Source organism: Nycticebus coucang, chromosome 9, assembly GCF_027406575.1.
Source record: "Nycticebus coucang isolate mNycCou1 chromosome 9, mNycCou1.pri, whole genome shotgun sequence".
NCBI classification, from domain to species: Eukaryota; Metazoa; Chordata; class Mammalia; order Primates; family Lorisidae; genus Nycticebus; species Nycticebus coucang.
The window spans coordinates 105,924,751-105,942,351 of NC_069788.1; the positions used below are offsets into that span (position 1 = coordinate 105,924,751).

Genomic DNA, 17,601 nt, shown 5'->3' on the forward strand with positions numbered 1-17,601 from the left:
TCCACTTAACAGTGGGGCAAAAAATACTACCTTAAGGTCTTTTAAAATATTTTTAAAAGCTAATATGTCAAATTTTTTTTAGAATGAAATCACAGGTAATGCTCAATTATATCTGCTAAGGAAGGAACAGTGATTGTACGTTTAAAAATAATGAATAATAAAAATCAACCTATGTCTTATTTGAAATGAATGATAGGTGGAGTGTCTTGGATGGGGGAAGTACAAGGGAAAAAAAGTGAAGATTTCAGAATAATCATCTTACTAATAATGCTTTCCTAAAGTGGCTGTTAAAATCATTCACATGTCTTAACTAATAAGAGTGTAGAAACCAGCATAGAACTTAAAATACTACATTGCATGATCAAGAAAGGAGACTCTCTGCTCTTCTCACAAACAGCCAGTGGTAGACAACAATCTAAAGTAAAGTCAGGCTCTGTTTTTCTGTGGTTTTAATTTGTCTCTACTTTTCCTAGGAGAGATTATTGTAAGATATAATGAATTAAGAAGATACATGCATCTCCTTGAGGAAAGGCTCTTGAGGAAAAGACTCTGATCTTGGAAATGATTTTTATTCTGTCAGAGAAGAAATGATGAAAAGGTGTGTTGTAGAGAAGAATAATCGGCTGAGGGTAATGCTACAAGAATAGAGACCCCGAGTGCTATAGCGAATCTTTAGACTCAATCTCTCAGAATACTCTAAAAGCTTTTCTGAACCTGGTTTCAAAATATAAACAAATCCGATTTGAATATCCTGAGCTAAGGTGTCAAGCAGTCCATTTATTTCACCTTCACGATTACGACGAGCTGCTACACCCACCTAGTACTCGCTCTCTCTGACTCAGCGGAGTACGTGTAGCTTTGATTATCTGTGCACGTCTTGATACAAATGCTTTCTAAACACTGCTAAAATGGACATCTATATTTGCATATAAATTGTTCAATAAATGAAGTCATGTGAAAAATCACTTAAAAGGTATTTAGCAGACTGATTCTAAAGGTTCAGTCATTTAACATCCCATTTAAAGTTCAGCGAATTTAGTGGCCTATTTCAAGTGGCATCGACATATATTTATGATAAAAATGGCACAGGTGCATGTTCTGCCTTTTATTTCTCCCCAAAATGAATGCGTAATATTATTACTCTGATGGCACATCAGACTTTTTCCCACCAACAGACACTTTCACTGTTGTCCAGGGATCCACCCATCACTGGTAGATCTTACACGGGTAGTTCCGTAGAAAATTCACGGTGCCTGTGAAATGAGGGCTCTGTTTTACTACTTTGATTTTTTTAAATATCAAACCTGATAAAACCATGTGAGTGGGTTTCCATCCAATCTAGACATAGCTAAAACCCAGGAAGGATTTAAATGTTCTTTTACCATTTCTCAAAACAAAAGACAACGTTTACTCGGATTACACCTATCAGATTGGCTGATGGCCACATAAAATAGTGGTAATCAAGCACATTAGTAGGACCAGTTCTGGATTAAAAATATATTTTATGTAAATATCCCTAGGAATACAACTAAAAGAAATAACACACTGTCCGGCAGAAGGCAGGAGGATGAATCACGTGGTGTGCCACCCTCCCTTCCTGCAAAATTTTATTCTATATTTTAAAATAGTATGCTGTGTTTAAGTAATTTACTCCTCACAAATATGCAACTAAAGCGTAGGGAAAATGTGAACAGTGCTAGCTGTGGGAGAGGATGGATTCTGTAGCTCCCAGCCATGAGTTCTCAGAACTGACAGCAAAGCACAGCTGACCTGCCATCTTCCTTCCCTCTTGCCTGATGCATAGATCAGTCAGAAAAAACATTTATTTAATGCTGACATGTTCCCTCATACCATGTGAGAGCAATAGCACTAAGCCTCATTAGCTGAAACAATTTCTACTTCCCTGTATGACTTCAAGGAAGTTATTTAAGCTCTCAAAATCTTGGAGTTTTGGTCTATAAAACAGAGGAACACCTATTCTGTAGGATTGCTGGGAAGATTAAAGGTAATGCATGCTCAATGCCTGGCAGAGAGCTTAGCACACATTAGACTCTTAACACAAGTCGGCTGTTCTTGCTGTCAGTCATTCATACCTAACTGTGAATGAATTTAAGTCACCTTATGGGAACACATGTTTTATTAGAAATAGAAAAATACATTTTCATCACACTGGTTAACATAGCAATGGGCAAGAGACATGAATAGAACTTTCTCTAAAGATGACAGACGAATGGCTAACAAACACATGAAAAAATGTTCATCATCTCTATATATTAGAGAAATGCAAATCAAAACAACCCTGAGATATCATCTAACCCCAGTGAGAATGGCCCACATCACAAAATCTCAAAACTGCAGATGCTGGCGTGGATGTGGAGAGAAGGGAACACTTTTACACTGCTCGTGGGACTGCAAACTAGTACAACCTTTCTGGAAGGAAGTATGGAGAAACCTCAAAGCACTCAAGCTAGACCTCCCATTTGATCCTGCAATCCCATTACTGGGCATCTACCCAGAAGGAAAAAAAATCCTTTTATCATAAGGACACTTATACTAGACTGTTTATTGCAGCTCAGTTTACAATCGCCAAAATGTGGAAAGAGCCTAAATGCCCACCAACCCAGGAATGGATTAACAAGCTGTGGTATATGTATACCATGGAATACTATTCAGCCATTAAAGAAAATGGAGACTTTACATCCTTCGTATTAACCTGGATGGACGTGAAGACATTATTCTTAGTAAAGCATCACAAGAATGGAGAAGCATGAATCCTATGTACTCAATTTTGATATGAGGACAATTAATGACAATTAAGGTTATGGGGGGGGGAGCAGAAAGAGGGACGGAGGGAGGGGGGTGGGGCCTTGGTGTGTGTCACACTTTATGGGGGCAAGACATGACTGCAAGAGGGACTTTACCTAACAATTGCAATCAGTGTAACCTGGCTTATTGTACCCTCAATGAATCCCCAACAATAAAAAACAAAAAAAGAAAGAAAAAAAGAAATAAATAAATAAAAATAAAATAAAAGAATTATACAAAAAAAGCTGCCCCTAGAGGCGTTGCAGATGTGGCTGCTGTGCCACATTTGTGTCATTGGGGGCAGAGAGAAAGAGGCTATGTCTACGCTCAGTGTTCTACCCTGTGAACACTCGAATGATTATTAGTCTGACACATGGAAAAAAAAAAAAGAAAAAAAAGAAAAAGAAAAAGAAAAAAAAGAAAAAAAAAAGGAAGAAAAAAAAAGAAAAAAAAAAGAATTATACAAAAAAAAACAAAACAAAAACATAGCATTCCTGGCATTTTCTTAGTTATTGTGTTAAGACAATCATATTCTGCATTTACTAAGTTTCACATGTACCCTTGTAAGATGCACCGCAGGTGTGTCCAACTATTTATAAAACCAGTGCATGGTGCCCCATGATCGCATTAATGTACATAGCTATGATCTAATACTAATAAAAAAAGAAATAGAAAAATAAATGTTATAAAAGGACCCACTTGTGTTATTAATGAAAGTTAATGACCTTAAGCTGCTCACCAGTCAGGGTGATGCAAAGAATATATTTTAGAGCCCAGTAACCCAGCAAACCTTCCTGGGCAAGTTATTTTGCATACGCCTCAGTTTATTCTTCTACAAAACAGGGAATATGATAATAGTCATCTCATCCTCGTAAAGATTAAATGTAATAAAGTATTTACATGGGATCTGGCTCATTGTAACTTAATAAATAGATACTTTACTTTCTTACCAAATAGTGGAGATAGAAGTTAAGTTCAAGGTAGGACAGCAGTGACAGACTTTCCTTATTTCATGTTTATTTTGTTTACCTGACTAACACATAATATTATCTAAAATAGCCAAAGAGTATAAGACGGTCACCTGACCTAAGAAACTTTCTGGATCTAAACAAACACGTAAGTTCAACATAAGGTATAATGACATCTCAACAGAATGGGGTAGCACCGGGACCCATGAGCTATGAGTCAGCACCACAGTGTCACTATTTCTTCGTTACCGTCATTGGTGTACATTATTAGCTGTGCTCTGTGTCTGCGAGATTAGTTATGTTCTTACTGAAGTGCTTTTGTCTGGCTCAAGCCTCCACATTTTTCAAAAGACTGGAGAAATTAAACTAGATACAGAGACTATCAATCAAACTGATTAAAGAGAGAAGGATCAGAAATAATTGGAAAAGGGAAAATTGAGGGGTAACATTTAAGATTTTGCCATGAGCCAGGGAAGCTGGTTCAACTACTGATGTTATCATGAGCGTCAAAAGAATAACGAGGCCCAAAGTGCTATAGGTGTTGAGTGAGATATTAGGAAAAACTTGTATAATCAAAGTTTTAAACCCTGTGTCAATTTAGAACAGAGGCAGAAGGCCAAGGGAGATGACCTCTTTCAGGTCTATGTTCTATATAAAATTCTTTCGACCTAACCTTGTGAATTTTTATGTTATGATGTATCATATTAACATTGATGATTCAATAAAAACTCCAAAGGCACACATAAGTAGGATGACACAGGGAAAGAGTGAGCCATTCATTCAGTGGCCAAGCCAGAAATAGAATTTTCACATCTTCAGCCAAGTAATCTCTTCCTGCCCAGGCCTTCCTCAATCTGCAGGAGGAGTTCCACTCCCACTCCAGTTAAAAGTCCTTATAAGATTTTTACTCACCTTCTCACTGATATTATTTCCAAGTGTCTCAGTCTTATTCTACCCACCAGATCATCCAACCTTTGCCTTTTTGTGAATGTGTTTCAACAGATTCTCCTTTTTAAAGTATCTAATTTCAGGTAGCAGTCATAATAAAAGGTTTGTTAGACACCATGGACACTTTGTGGGCTTTGCAGAGTTCTTCATAACATTGAAGTGACTACCAATCATCTTTCCTAAAAAACTATGCAATGAATAACTGTCATTCTTCTTGACATAGAAGCCAAAATATAATATGCTAAAGGATCTATCAAATACTTTAACTACTCTGAAGTCCCACTTTTTTTCTCTATAAACCCACCTCTTCCTGATTGGTACATCCTTCCCTCTAAGCTTGTCCCATTGTACCCACCCTTGATTATACCCTCTACTTATTTTTGAAACTTCTTTTAGCATCAGGCTAGCCCATTATTATGATATCTCTCTTTTTTTTTTGAAACAGAGTCTCACTACATCACCCTCGGTAGAGTGCCGTGGTGTCACAGCTCACAGGGTTTAAGCAATTAAACTCTTGGGCTTAAGCAATTCTCTTGCCTCAACCTCCCAAGTAGCTGGGACTACAGGTGCCCACTACAACGCCTGGCTATTTTTTTGTTATTGTTGTCATTGTTGTTTAGCAGGCCCAGGCCAGGTTCGAACCCACAAGACATGGTGCATGTGGCCAGCGCCCAACCACTGAGCTATGGGCACCAAGCCAACTATTTCAAAATATCATTTTCAAAACCATCCTTCTTTCCCTTGTTTATACACCTTTTTTTTTTTTTGCTTCTTTACTTCACTATTTTCTGTTTTTCTAAACCCATGGCTGTACTATACAGTGGTGGAAGGTGTATTTCATACATAGTCATTTAAATGGATTATACAAAGTAAGTTACCTGCCAGAGAAATTGTCTGATTTGAGTGGCCTTTGTTATAATTATTTTGATTTAATTCTAGGAAATGGAATCCACAAAAAAATTAATCCCACTATTGAGACATGGAGATTAAATGGAATAAAATGGTTGATATCTTCACAGAGCATCATTTTTGTTTTAAATAAGGTTTTCTATTGCCAGCCCAAACTCAAATGGTGACTGATGTTTAGGAGGAAACTTGAAAAGTTTTCTACTGCCTTTATTGTTTTTGCTCATCTTCTGGTAGAGCTACAGATGTACAAGGAATGGTCAAAACCACAGCTGAGAAGGTAGCCGAGCTGGACATCCTGCAGATTAACTCATTACCCTTTCGTAAGTCAGGAACTATGCTAAATGCAATGATGCCATGCAGAGTCATGACTCGCCAAGAGCTGCACTGAGCAGAGCAGCATGCTTTGCCAATTTGTGGCACTTAAAAAAAACAAGTCTCTTAAAGAAGAAAATTAGAAAGGCAAGTTTTCCTTTAAATATTCTGTGCTTACTAAAACATGATTCATATGCATCTCTAGCCTAGCACCCACTAGACAGGTGCTGAATAAATAAATGAGTATTCAATGAATGTTAAGTTTTTATTAAGACAGGTGCTTAATAAATAAGTGGGTGTTCGATGAATGTAAGTTCATTTCAGGGACTAAGGAGTAATGGACCCATAAAAATGGTCTGCCACAATACTGTCATTGAGTTTCTGTATGTAGTCACTCAAATTCCTAAACTTAGAATGTAAAAGGTATGATATAAGCTTTTGTTCTGGCCCCCACAGAAACCCTGCTCCTAACATGTTCTTTATTGCCAAAGTCTGTATCTTGCACAGTCTCGTGAGAGTTGAGGTAATAATGCTCTAAGTGATAATGGAAATTTTTAGTAGCCCTGATTTTTTTACTTACAGTGTATCCAACACGTGTCTCACAAGTTCTAAGAGTCAACTCAAGGACTCACTTCCGAGCACAGATTTACAAAAATCAGAAGAAGCAGTAACATGGGACTATCTTCCTTGGATTCCCTCCTCAGAATGGGGTTTAAACCACCAAATCTAGCATCAGTATAAACTTCCTTAAATCCCAAGCCTTCTACTCACTAGTTTAAAGACCTCGATGAAGTTATTCAGTTTATCGGATTCCCAGTTCCTTTATCTGTAAAATAAAAAGTATGGAACACATGCGTATCCCACATTATTTCTTAAAAAAATTAAAATAATGCAAATAATGATTTCTGGCATGGTGTATAAAATGCATTAATATTAGCTCTTATTATTTTTTCTTCCCCCTTCTCTTCCCCCACAACATGACATTGCAGAACAGGGCCCTAAACCAGAAACTGGGAAATCTGATACCAGATCTGAGTCCTGGGCAAGTTTTATATCATCTCTATCTTTTTTTATCATTCCTTCCATGTGTAAACAAACAGACAAAACTTAAACAAACTAGGAGTTAGTAAAATGTGGAAGTCCAGAACCCAGTATAGCCCTGTACCACCCAGCAGGGTGGGCATTCAACAGCCTCATGAGTCGTGGCTACTAAAACAGAGAAACTGAACTTCGAATTTTAGTTAATTTTAATTAATTAAATATGAAAAGGAGGGAGGACAGGAGTGGTAAAAACCTTTACCTGTTGGGTATAATGAACACTATTCAGGTGACAGGCACGCTAAAAACCCAGACTTAGGAATTATAAAAGGTATTCATGCAATAAAAATACTTATACCCCCTTAATATTTCAAAATTTAAAAACCCCTGATTTTAAGAACTCATTGTTGATTCAGCTACTGGGAAACTATTTCTTTTTAAATTTTTAACATTGCTACTAGAAAACTTGTGGGAGTCACAGAGTTATCTTTGACTCTTCTCAGATCTCTATTGGAAAGCACATTCCAGGGGGTGCTCACAATCAGTTTGAGACATCTTCCCTGTGGCATGAACACGCTTTCTCTGGGAACTGAGAATAATGATGTAAAAACACTGTAACTCTCTGGGCTTCTTGATGGAATTATATATTGTAATGAACAGCGATTGAAGAGCAGCAAGATAATGGATAGGAAAGGCAATTCCAGAAATTAGTGAGCTAGGAAGGAAAGAGGACAGAGAAAAAGGGCGGAGTCTAAATCAGAAGTACAGGAAGTAATTTGTTAGTGCTCTGATTCCCATCCCGAGAACCCCAGGCTAAACTCGCTCCGTGTTAATCATAGCCTTCTGTTTGTCTTTCACACACAGAGGTCCTGAGGAGAAGGGTCTTTGTCTGATTCATTTGGAATCATCTTTATCAGACCTTAGTATAGTACTTGTTGTGTAATAGAGTTTAATAAATACTTGTTGAACTAAACTCAATTTTATCTCTGCACTCAGAAAGCTGTCTGGTCTTAATATTCCTCACAAAAATATCTTATCAATTTTAACATACATTATGTGCATAACATCTCGGGCATCTTCTAAACAACACTATACAAATACTTTTTTTTTTGAGACAGAGTCTCAAGCTCTTACGCTGGGTAGAGGGCTGTGGCATCACAGATCACAGCAATCTCAAACTCTTGGGCTGAAGTGATTCTCTTGCCTCAGCCTCCCACAACACCCGGCTATTTTTTGTTGCAGTTGTCACGGTGTTTAGCTGGTCCAGGCCAGGTTCTAACCCCGCCACCTTTGGTGTATATGGCTGGGGCCATAACCACTGCGCTACAGGCACTGAGCTACCCACTATACGAATTCAAGTTATTAGTGCTATTTATCCAAACAGCACTATCTATTTAAGATCTTTCAGTAGATAAAACTCTTCTGTGGCAACACTGCAAATGCTAAGAAGATAAACAACACTTGCCCTATTTAATGGCTCAGCAGATATATATGTTTGGGGTAAGGAATAAAAAATGAAATATCAGCATGCTTCATGGGCAAGGCCCTTTCTCTGTGTCTTTCCCACAAGCTGGAACAATAAAAGATGCCATACTTTTCTTTACTCTGTTCTTTGTTTTCGGTCTGCTGTGGCATCACTGCCAGGAATGAATTTGCTGAAAAATGAGGACCAAGAAATCAATTGTTCTCTTCTATAGAACTCATAATTCTCTGCCACCCAGTTAAACCCAGTCACGTGAAAGAACCCACAAACTAAACCCCGCCAAATGAAATGTGATATTCCAATTAATTCTCCTTCATATTGCTATATAACTAGTCAGCTAATGTGGTGTCAGGAGAAACCAAAAGAGAACCTGAGAAATAAAATATAGCCTGATTGGAACTTTGTTTGTAATATTAAGGATCAATGAAAAATGTAATCTCTTCCCAGGTACCATGATATATAAGAGTGCTGGACATCAGGATTTTTGAATGGCAAGTAGAGGAACTCATATTCAGCGTGAAGGGAAATGGTGCCTAGCAATGCACCTGTAATTTCAACAGCTGAAGAGCCCCCAATTAGCACCTGCAAATCTATGTGTCCTTGGAAGGAAAAATAAATTTTAAAAATTATTCTAATGAGATGTTCAACTGGTAATATAAATACACATAAAAGGGCTACAATTTTGGAGTGCCCCCTTGCATTTTTTTCCTCAAAATGTTTCCTTTTTACCTAATTGAGACATTCAAATAGAATATTATTATGTACATTCAAGGAGACTGCCTAATTATTAATTTTGCCTTTATTTGGTTTAATGCAAACGTATTGCATTTTATCTCCTAAATTTGTGACCGATTTTATACTCCTTGCACCTTTGCATTACATAATCTTCTTTTACAAAGAACCAAGCATGAAATTATTTGCCTGTAAGTTATGAATGCGTTAACTAATTCCCAGGCACATGGGAAGCATCCTATACTTGGAATTGAATTAATGAAAAGCAAACGTTCAGAAACAGGCATCCATAATAACGGGTGGAACTGAGATTTCTGCCTCTCAGAACCTAATCCTCAGATTTCCAACGGGATCATTAGAACCAATTGAGGACAAAAAGGAGGAAAAATAGAAGATAGGAAAAAGAGAAAGAAATGCAGAGAAATGAAATGAATGGAAGCACTGAATGAGGAACTATTGAAGGAAAATGAAAAGCAATGAAAAGGGGGTAGAGGAATGGTAGCAACAGAGACATGGCCACAGCACAGATACAGAACCACCCCCGCGGGGTCTGCGCATGCTGATGGCTGGCGCTCTTCGCCAACGTATACCCCGAGCACCCATTATTTTGTACATAGGCTAAAGAGCAGGCATCAAAATGACAGATGCTAGCTCAGCATATCAACATTTCCCTATACCCACAAAGCCCGTTATCAACAGGCAGAAACCTCGGCCAAGGTACGTTTCTTATCTCAACATGGACAGGAAGAGTTCAGAACAGTGTTAGATGTAACAGAATTCTATTGTCACAAGCTCCCCAAAGCAAGAAGCACTTAGACATTCTATGCAGGAATTGGATTCAAAATACCATTCTTCTAATCTGTTTGGATTGGTGCTATCACAAGCACTCTTGAAAATAAAAGGATGATTTAAAAGGAATAATTCTTCTTCAGAATTCTTTTTTTCTGTTTGGATTTTTATTTTTATTTTTTAAGAAAGGAGGAGGAGGTACCTATCTATCTACCTATATAGATACCAGTTAAGAGAGGCATAAGCAGGGAAGAAGCTCTTCAACTGTTTTGAACTGTCACTAAGGATGTGGCTCCTTTTCCCCTGGTCTTTCTGGACACCCCCCCCCCCACCGCCAAGGAGCATTATGCTAATTGTAGCCCTCAGCCAGAAGCGGTAAGATGAGGGGGGATATGTACATAGAGGCATCTTAATCTTGAGATCAACTGAACTGGCACATAGCTTTGGACAGATATTTCAATCTAAATGAGCCAGAGTGCTCTAGGAAATGATAAAAAAGACAATTCCAGATGGCCATGCCTCATTACCATCTATCATATACTTCTGAAAATACCCGCTATAGATTTTTATCTATTGCCTAAATCCAAACCTTGTTCTGCCAAGACTCTATATACCGAGTCTATGTCTTTCTGAAATGAAAACATGCTGTTCAACTCAGTTGTGTGGTCACAGGAAAGTTAACGTGGCTGGAACTGTGTTTAAGGGTATGATGGGGAAAAAGCCCAGTGTAACAGCAGCAATGGGACTGGGGAACTCCACGTTGTTATATCCTTATATGTGGAGCCTAAGTCTGATTTCTTAGCATCTGTCCCGCATAATCTTTCTCCTCTCTCATATATGTAAAAACAATCTCTAAGGAACATTTTCCTATAAAATATAGGTTACATTTTTCTGGTCGGGTTCTGTTTAGGGACAAGTTATTTAGCAAACCCAGCTTCATACTGTCTATATATGATCATTTTTTTCCTCCAGATTTTTGTATTTAGGTTAAATGTGTGTATTTTTCCCCAACATTTAGACAATTAATGAAGCTGGAAATTTTATTCGTTTTCTGAGATTAACCACTACTTTTTCGAATAGGCCAAACTAAGGAAGAGATAAGTGAGCCTGGACATGATTGGGTAGCCAAAATAACAGACTTTATTTATTACAAATAACTTTGTTTATTGTACTTCTTTAAAAGTAGAATTAATAACACACTATCTACTATCTTCAGCCTTTTTATTGCATTCTCCTGGATTCTTGGAATCCTACTATCTACAATCCAAATAAAAATACACTGTTCTCTTACGTCCGGTCATTGGTCTCAAAGTCATCCATTGACACCACCCATTTTGTTGTGTTAAACATTTCATTTTTGGGTCATTTATTTATCTTCCGGTTTAGCCTGTTTAAAACAGTGCTGGAGAAGCTTCCTTTTTTATTAATTACATGGTAGGGGGCAGAGGAGGTGAGGAAGCAATCTGTTTACAGCAAAGCAATGCAGTCCCCTGGACTCCATATGAAGTGATTCTGACAGGGGGAGGGTGGAGGGTGGAAATGAAAAACTGAGCAAAAAGAAAAACGAGTTGAGGATTGCTTGCTGATGCCCCAGCAAACCAGCGCCAGCTATCAGAGTTTATTAAATACATGTGTTCATTATGCTTTATCTTAGAGGTGAATAGAGTACATGGCTCCTTTCCCAGAATGTTAACACTTTTAGCCACTGGTGATTTCATTTAGCATATTACTTCTTTAAAGTAATGTCTCTGTAATCAAATTACTCTCCAGAGAAGAACCATCTTCTCTTCACAGTGTGATCACGGCTATCAACTTTAATCACATATATACAGGTGATTCCTCTTCCTCATTCATATTTAAAAGCCCAGTGTTTGCATGAGATTCTTTTCTACGTCCTACAGTAGCCTAAATACCTGTGAAAATCACTACCATTTGTTGAGCAATTAGTATTGCACAGATTTTTCACATATTCACTTAATCTTCAGAATAGTTTATGCCTTCATTTTATGAAAAAAAGATGATTTCTCACCACTTGATAAGAGTATGGCTTACTAAACATATCTTCCACCCATTTAATTCTTGGCTCCTGTATTTAATCTAGGAAAATCTTAGATATTTTATACTTGGATTGTTTATCTGAAATACATGTGATGATCTTTAAAGAAAAAATAAATAATTAAAGATTCCATAAACCACCATATCTTCAAAGTTTGATCAAGCACTTCTTAAGACATCTTAGTTATGTATTGAGCATTGAGGTTCTGTGAGCATAACCTGCAAAAAGTTGATTTGAAAGTCAAGGTCATGCCTTATCCCTCTGTAACATTGTCATACACTAGGTGCTTAATAAATATGTGTAGAATGAACAAATAGATATTGTCACCTTCAGTGACAAGAAATAGAGCAATGTTCTATGAAATGTTATAGACATTTATTCTGATGAAAAGTAACTCTTTTGTTTTAATATAGGAATTATACAAGTAATTAGTCTAGTAAGACAACATAGAAAAATTTACACTGTATGTAGATACCTAGACCTCAAAAAGCAGCTGACCACACATAGGACTACAGTGCTAATTATTAGACAAAATGATTATTCTAAAAGGCATTGCATTTACTTCCAAATATTCTGTCCCCAGAGGGGAAACCACACACCAAATAGCTCTGTAGGGAATGGAGCTTGCAAGTCAGTTATTTCAAAATTGGCGAGAACAGTCACCTCTACCCTTGCTCTGAAGGTGACTTCCACAAAGCAGAAAAATGGGAAACTATTTAATTTCTTTATAAAGCAATTAGAATTAATTAGAACAGATATGTACTAGAAAAATTGTGTGTAAAACCACAATACTCAGTAGATGAAAATAGGCGTTTGGCATTTTCAATTATGGAAACTAATACAAATGTTCTCCCGCTGAAGCTAACAAGATTAGGAAAAGAATAAAGCTGTAAACATATGTAGTTATTTCACTTGAGGCCACAAATCAAGGTGGTATATTAAATACACATTAGTGCATTATGGGAGTTGTAACTGTAGTCTTCTCCCATCTCCCATTAACTTCCTGCATCAGAATGACTTTTTTCCCTTTGCCTTCTTTGAGGAAAATAAAAAGATTTTATTTATTTACTTTTTTTTTCTATTTTAAGCCACATCTTTAAGGATGTGAGGATAAGAAAGAGAGCATCGGAGGGTTGGCCTTTCCATGGACTCATGGCAGGATACCACGGGCAAAGAGTTCAGGAAAAAAAATGAAGGGAGGGCTTTGGATTATTTTTTAATTAAAATAACCTTAGAAAAACAAAATACATACTAATAATGTGACACCATGCATGCCCTGAAGATACCACCACTTCTTTCAGTATAGTTTCTTTTAACAGCATTCGGCTTTTCCTGCCCAGCCAATTTGAGCATTTAGGGACAATATATTCCATTATTTTTGTTTAATTTGAAGGCAATACTGAGGCTTGGCTTGCAGGAAATGAAAGTACCAGGAGTCCCCTCCTAGGGGCTTTTGCTCATTTTCAGGATAACTGACATGCCATCCACAGCAGATGCCAGCATCACTATCACACAGCTTCCTGTATATATACGACCCTCACAAACACTTCACAGTCAAGGCACAACTAACTTCAAAGCCCACTGCTCCATGTCACTAACCTCCAGCCCTCCCTACTGTGGCAAAGATGTCCCCATGGTAACTGAGCAAGGCAAGGGGAGCAAAGAACAGTGGGAAAGGGATGAAATTCTACTAAAACAACACACATGCACACAAAACAAAAGAGGAAAATCCAAAAGTAGAGGATGGAAGTTAAAAATATGATGTACTGGCCGGGAGCAGTGGCTCACGCTTGTAGTCCCAGCCTTCTAGGAGGCTGAGGCGGGTTGATTGTTTGAGTTCAGGAGTTCAAGACCAGCCTGAGCAAGAGAGAAACCCTGTATCTACTAACAATAGAAAAATTAGCCAGGGGTTGTGAGCTACTTGGGAGGCTGAAGCCAGAAGAGCTCTTGAGCCCACCAGTTTTAGGTTGCTGGGAACTATGATGACACCATGGTACTCTACCCAAGGTGACAGAGTGAGACTCTGATTCAAACAAAACAAAACAAACAAGACAAAACAAAACAGAACAAACAAAAAACTAAAACATGATATATCAATTATACAACATTTATATCTATGGTAGCACAGTGAGTTAAAATGATCATTTTCACTCTTCTGTACCCTTGTAAAGGCCATATTTAAGGAAATATACTGCCAGTGTCTTGTCTTTTCTTTTCTTTTAATCCAAAAAGTGAAGGAAGTACAGTTCTCAGGAATATCAAGCTGAGAAAATTGGAGCTCATCTCATGGCCTTGGAGAATAATGCTTTAGATGATCTCAACAGTCTGTGTGCATGACCTTGAAGAAGCTTTAGGTGGGCCACCTCAGAGTCAATAGTAAATGATCAAAAGAAAATACACAAAAGTGTACTGAACAGGTGTTGGAGCCACTGTTAACAGGCAGAGACATATCTAATGGACATCCTCCTCTCTCCTCTCCAAGAGCCAGGAGCTGTCATCTGTCCACAAATCAGTGTTTCAAAAACCAGTTAATCAGTATGTGTCTTTAAAACTCAGAATCGGGTTAAAAGAAGAAATGCAGATCTTTCTCTCCATTGCCTCTTATATAGCAAGTTCATCAATGCCATCAAAATTAGTCTGACCAACCTTCCCATTTTATTTAGGAGTGAGTATTCCCAGGACATGTTTCCATGCTAACATTGGGATAATCCCTTGAGAACTGGGATGATTGATCACCCTAATATTGACCAAAAAAAAAAAAAAAAATCAGATGGCATAGCTGATGTCAGTGTTGGTTTGCTTTGCCTGGTTAAAGGAGGAGAAGTTTACATTTTCCTTATGAATTTTCAGAAGAACTTTATAATAAATTAAGTATATCATGAAATTAGAAACTTACCCACATTTTTAGTCACAAATTTTACTCAGTCATTTGTTACACAGATGGGAAGATGGTAAGAGGGGAGTATAGATCACAAGATTTTTTGTTAAAAATCTCATACTATGTAATAAAGCCAGAAGAGCTCTGTAATGAAGCCAGAAGAGCTCTTGAGCCCACCAGTTTTAGGTTGCTGGGAACTATGATGACACCATGGTACTCTACCCAAGGTGACAGAGTGAGACTCTGATTCAAACAAAACAAAACAAACAAGACAAAACAAAACAGAACAAACAAAAAACTAAAACATGATATATCAATTATACAACATTTATATCTATGGTAGCACAGTGAGTTAAAATGATCATTTTCACTCTTCTGTATCCTTGTAAAGGCCATATTTAAGGAAATATACTGCCAGTGTCTTGATATATATTCATAATATCCCATTCATAGTGTTCCACAAAAGTTACAAACTCCATCAGCATCAGCCATAGTAAACATCACATAATTGGGGATGAATATTATTTATGATGCCTTTCAACATATTCACTTATTCAGTTCAACATATCACCAAGAATGTTAGTTCGGTTTATGGAAGGAGGTAATGAAGTTAAAATAAAGACCACTACAATAGGCAAACATTAGAATCTAACCACAGAAAATTGTTTTATGTGTATGATAAATACTAGAGATATTCGTAGATATTTTCCTATTGGTCTCATTTTGCCTTCTGTAGATATTTTTAAATGAAATGAGATTTATAAAGGGATTCTAAACACTGTTTTGAATACAATTTCCAAAGATGTTAGCATCAGGACATTACACTGATAGTGAAACCAGGAATTGGGGGCAAGTTCTGCCTCCCAGGAAAACCAAGAGCTTAAGGACAACACAGCTGGCAGCACTGAAAACAATATGAGTAGGTTCTCACAGTTCCCATAATGCAGAACTACGCCTGCATAAATAACACACCCACACACATACTCTAAACAAAAGATGGCAAGAGGAACTAAGTGTTAAGGTGACCTTTTCCTTGAAATGGTAGGAGGTAGCAAAGAAAGCTCATTTTAATTGGGCCACCTGGTTTTAGATTAGGATAATTTAAGAAAAAAAAAAAACAACAGATTTCACTCATTTAATCTTCTGAGAGATTCTTTTCTTCAATGTTAAATTACTTTGCTCTGAAAAATAACCAGGGTTGTTTTGCTTCATAAGAAGGAAAATATTAGTAGGACATATATTCTAACCATTCTTTAGAGTTTGATTTCCCCTATACTTGTTGATATTTCAATAATATGTGATAATACATCATATATAAAAGAAGATCATTTCATTTAAATTACAATCTTTGACATCAGTTCCTTTGCTGAAGTTGCATGGGAAATTTGAGCTGCTGTGTTAGCTTCTAAATACAGTAAAGAGGTGAAATAGAGAAGGCAAGTTTGGGGTTACAACATAGAGTTAATAGTGAATAGCATAGAAAGGAATGTTTAAGAAGAAGGGTGAGGGCGGCACCTGTGGCTCAGTAGGTAAGGTGCCGGCCCCATATACCGAGGGTGGCGGGTTCAAACCCGGCCCCGGCCAAACTGCAACAAAAAATAGCCGGGTGTTGTGGTGGGCGCCTGTAGTCCCAGCTACTTGGGAGGCTGAGGCAAGAGAATCGCTTAAGCCCAGGAGTTGGAGGTTGCTGTGAGCTATGTGATGCCATGGCACTCTACCTAGGGCCATAAAGTGAAACTCTGTCTCTACAAAAAAAAAAAAATAGAAGAAGGGTGAAACAGCAGAAGATATCATAGAATTTATAGGTCAAAAACAATATTATACACAGAAGCCACAATAATATTTACTGAGTATTTATTTTGTCTTTGGCACTGTAGGAAAAATTTAGCCTTAAGTATAAAAAGAGAAATAGTGGATAATTAGTCACTTCTAGAGTGACCAGCTGTCTCACTTTGCTCAGACTAAGGGGACTTCAGAACTCTCAGTGATAAAACCTGAAGAGTCACACAGGCTTGCAGCAGGGATGAGATATGTCAATGCATCCAAAATGCTTAGCATTCTACCTGGCACAGACAGAGCACTCACCTGTTCCAGTCTTGAAGACTTTCCCGGGTTTAGCATTGAAAATCTCATAACCCAGGGAACATAGTTTTTATAAGCATAAATTAATCTAAAATTTTCAACAGCCCTGGGAGATAGAAATATGTACTATTAGTATCCCATATAATAGGTGGCACAATAAAGGCCCAAATTTGTTAAGTAACTGCTCATGGCCACACAGGTCAGCATGTTGGCAATCCAGGATTGGGGTTGAAGAGCCTATCTCCCGTCATGTCTGCACACCTCCCCAGAATGAAATATTGCCACCTTAGGAGTACTTGATAATGTCAGAAGAGAAAAATCCAGAGGGAAAAGGGGTCCACACTTCCCTGACTAACATGCAGATGTCTTTGTTACCATTAAATGACGGATTGATAGTAATAGATAGTATCAGTGAATTCTTAGGAGCTCAGTTATAAAACCCAAAGGTGCCTTAGCTTGCATCAATGCCACTACAAGTCCAGGAACAATTTTGAGCTTTCTACTCACCTTCTGGGTCTCCTTAACTAGGGTTATAAGTAGGCAGGGGTAATGCAACATGTAGTAGAAAGAGGTCAATTGGGGGAGTGGATAAATACGGGGA

General features: G+C 37.6%; 1 protein-coding gene and 1 non-coding gene across 19 annotated transcripts in view; one reads left to right on the forward strand and one right to left on the reverse strand.

The window, feature by feature from the left end:
* Window positions 1-17,601, reverse strand: part of NRXN3 (neurexin 3) — a 1,789,915-nt gene that overhangs the window by 522,832 nt on the left and 1,249,482 nt on the right. The gene's annotated exons all lie outside the window — the stretch shown is intronic.
* On the forward strand, window positions 3,050-3,179 carry LOC128595228 (small nucleolar RNA SNORA17). Its single transcript, XR_008382875.1, has one exon. It is a non-coding gene; the product is annotated as a small nucleolar RNA SNORA17 (small nucleolar RNA).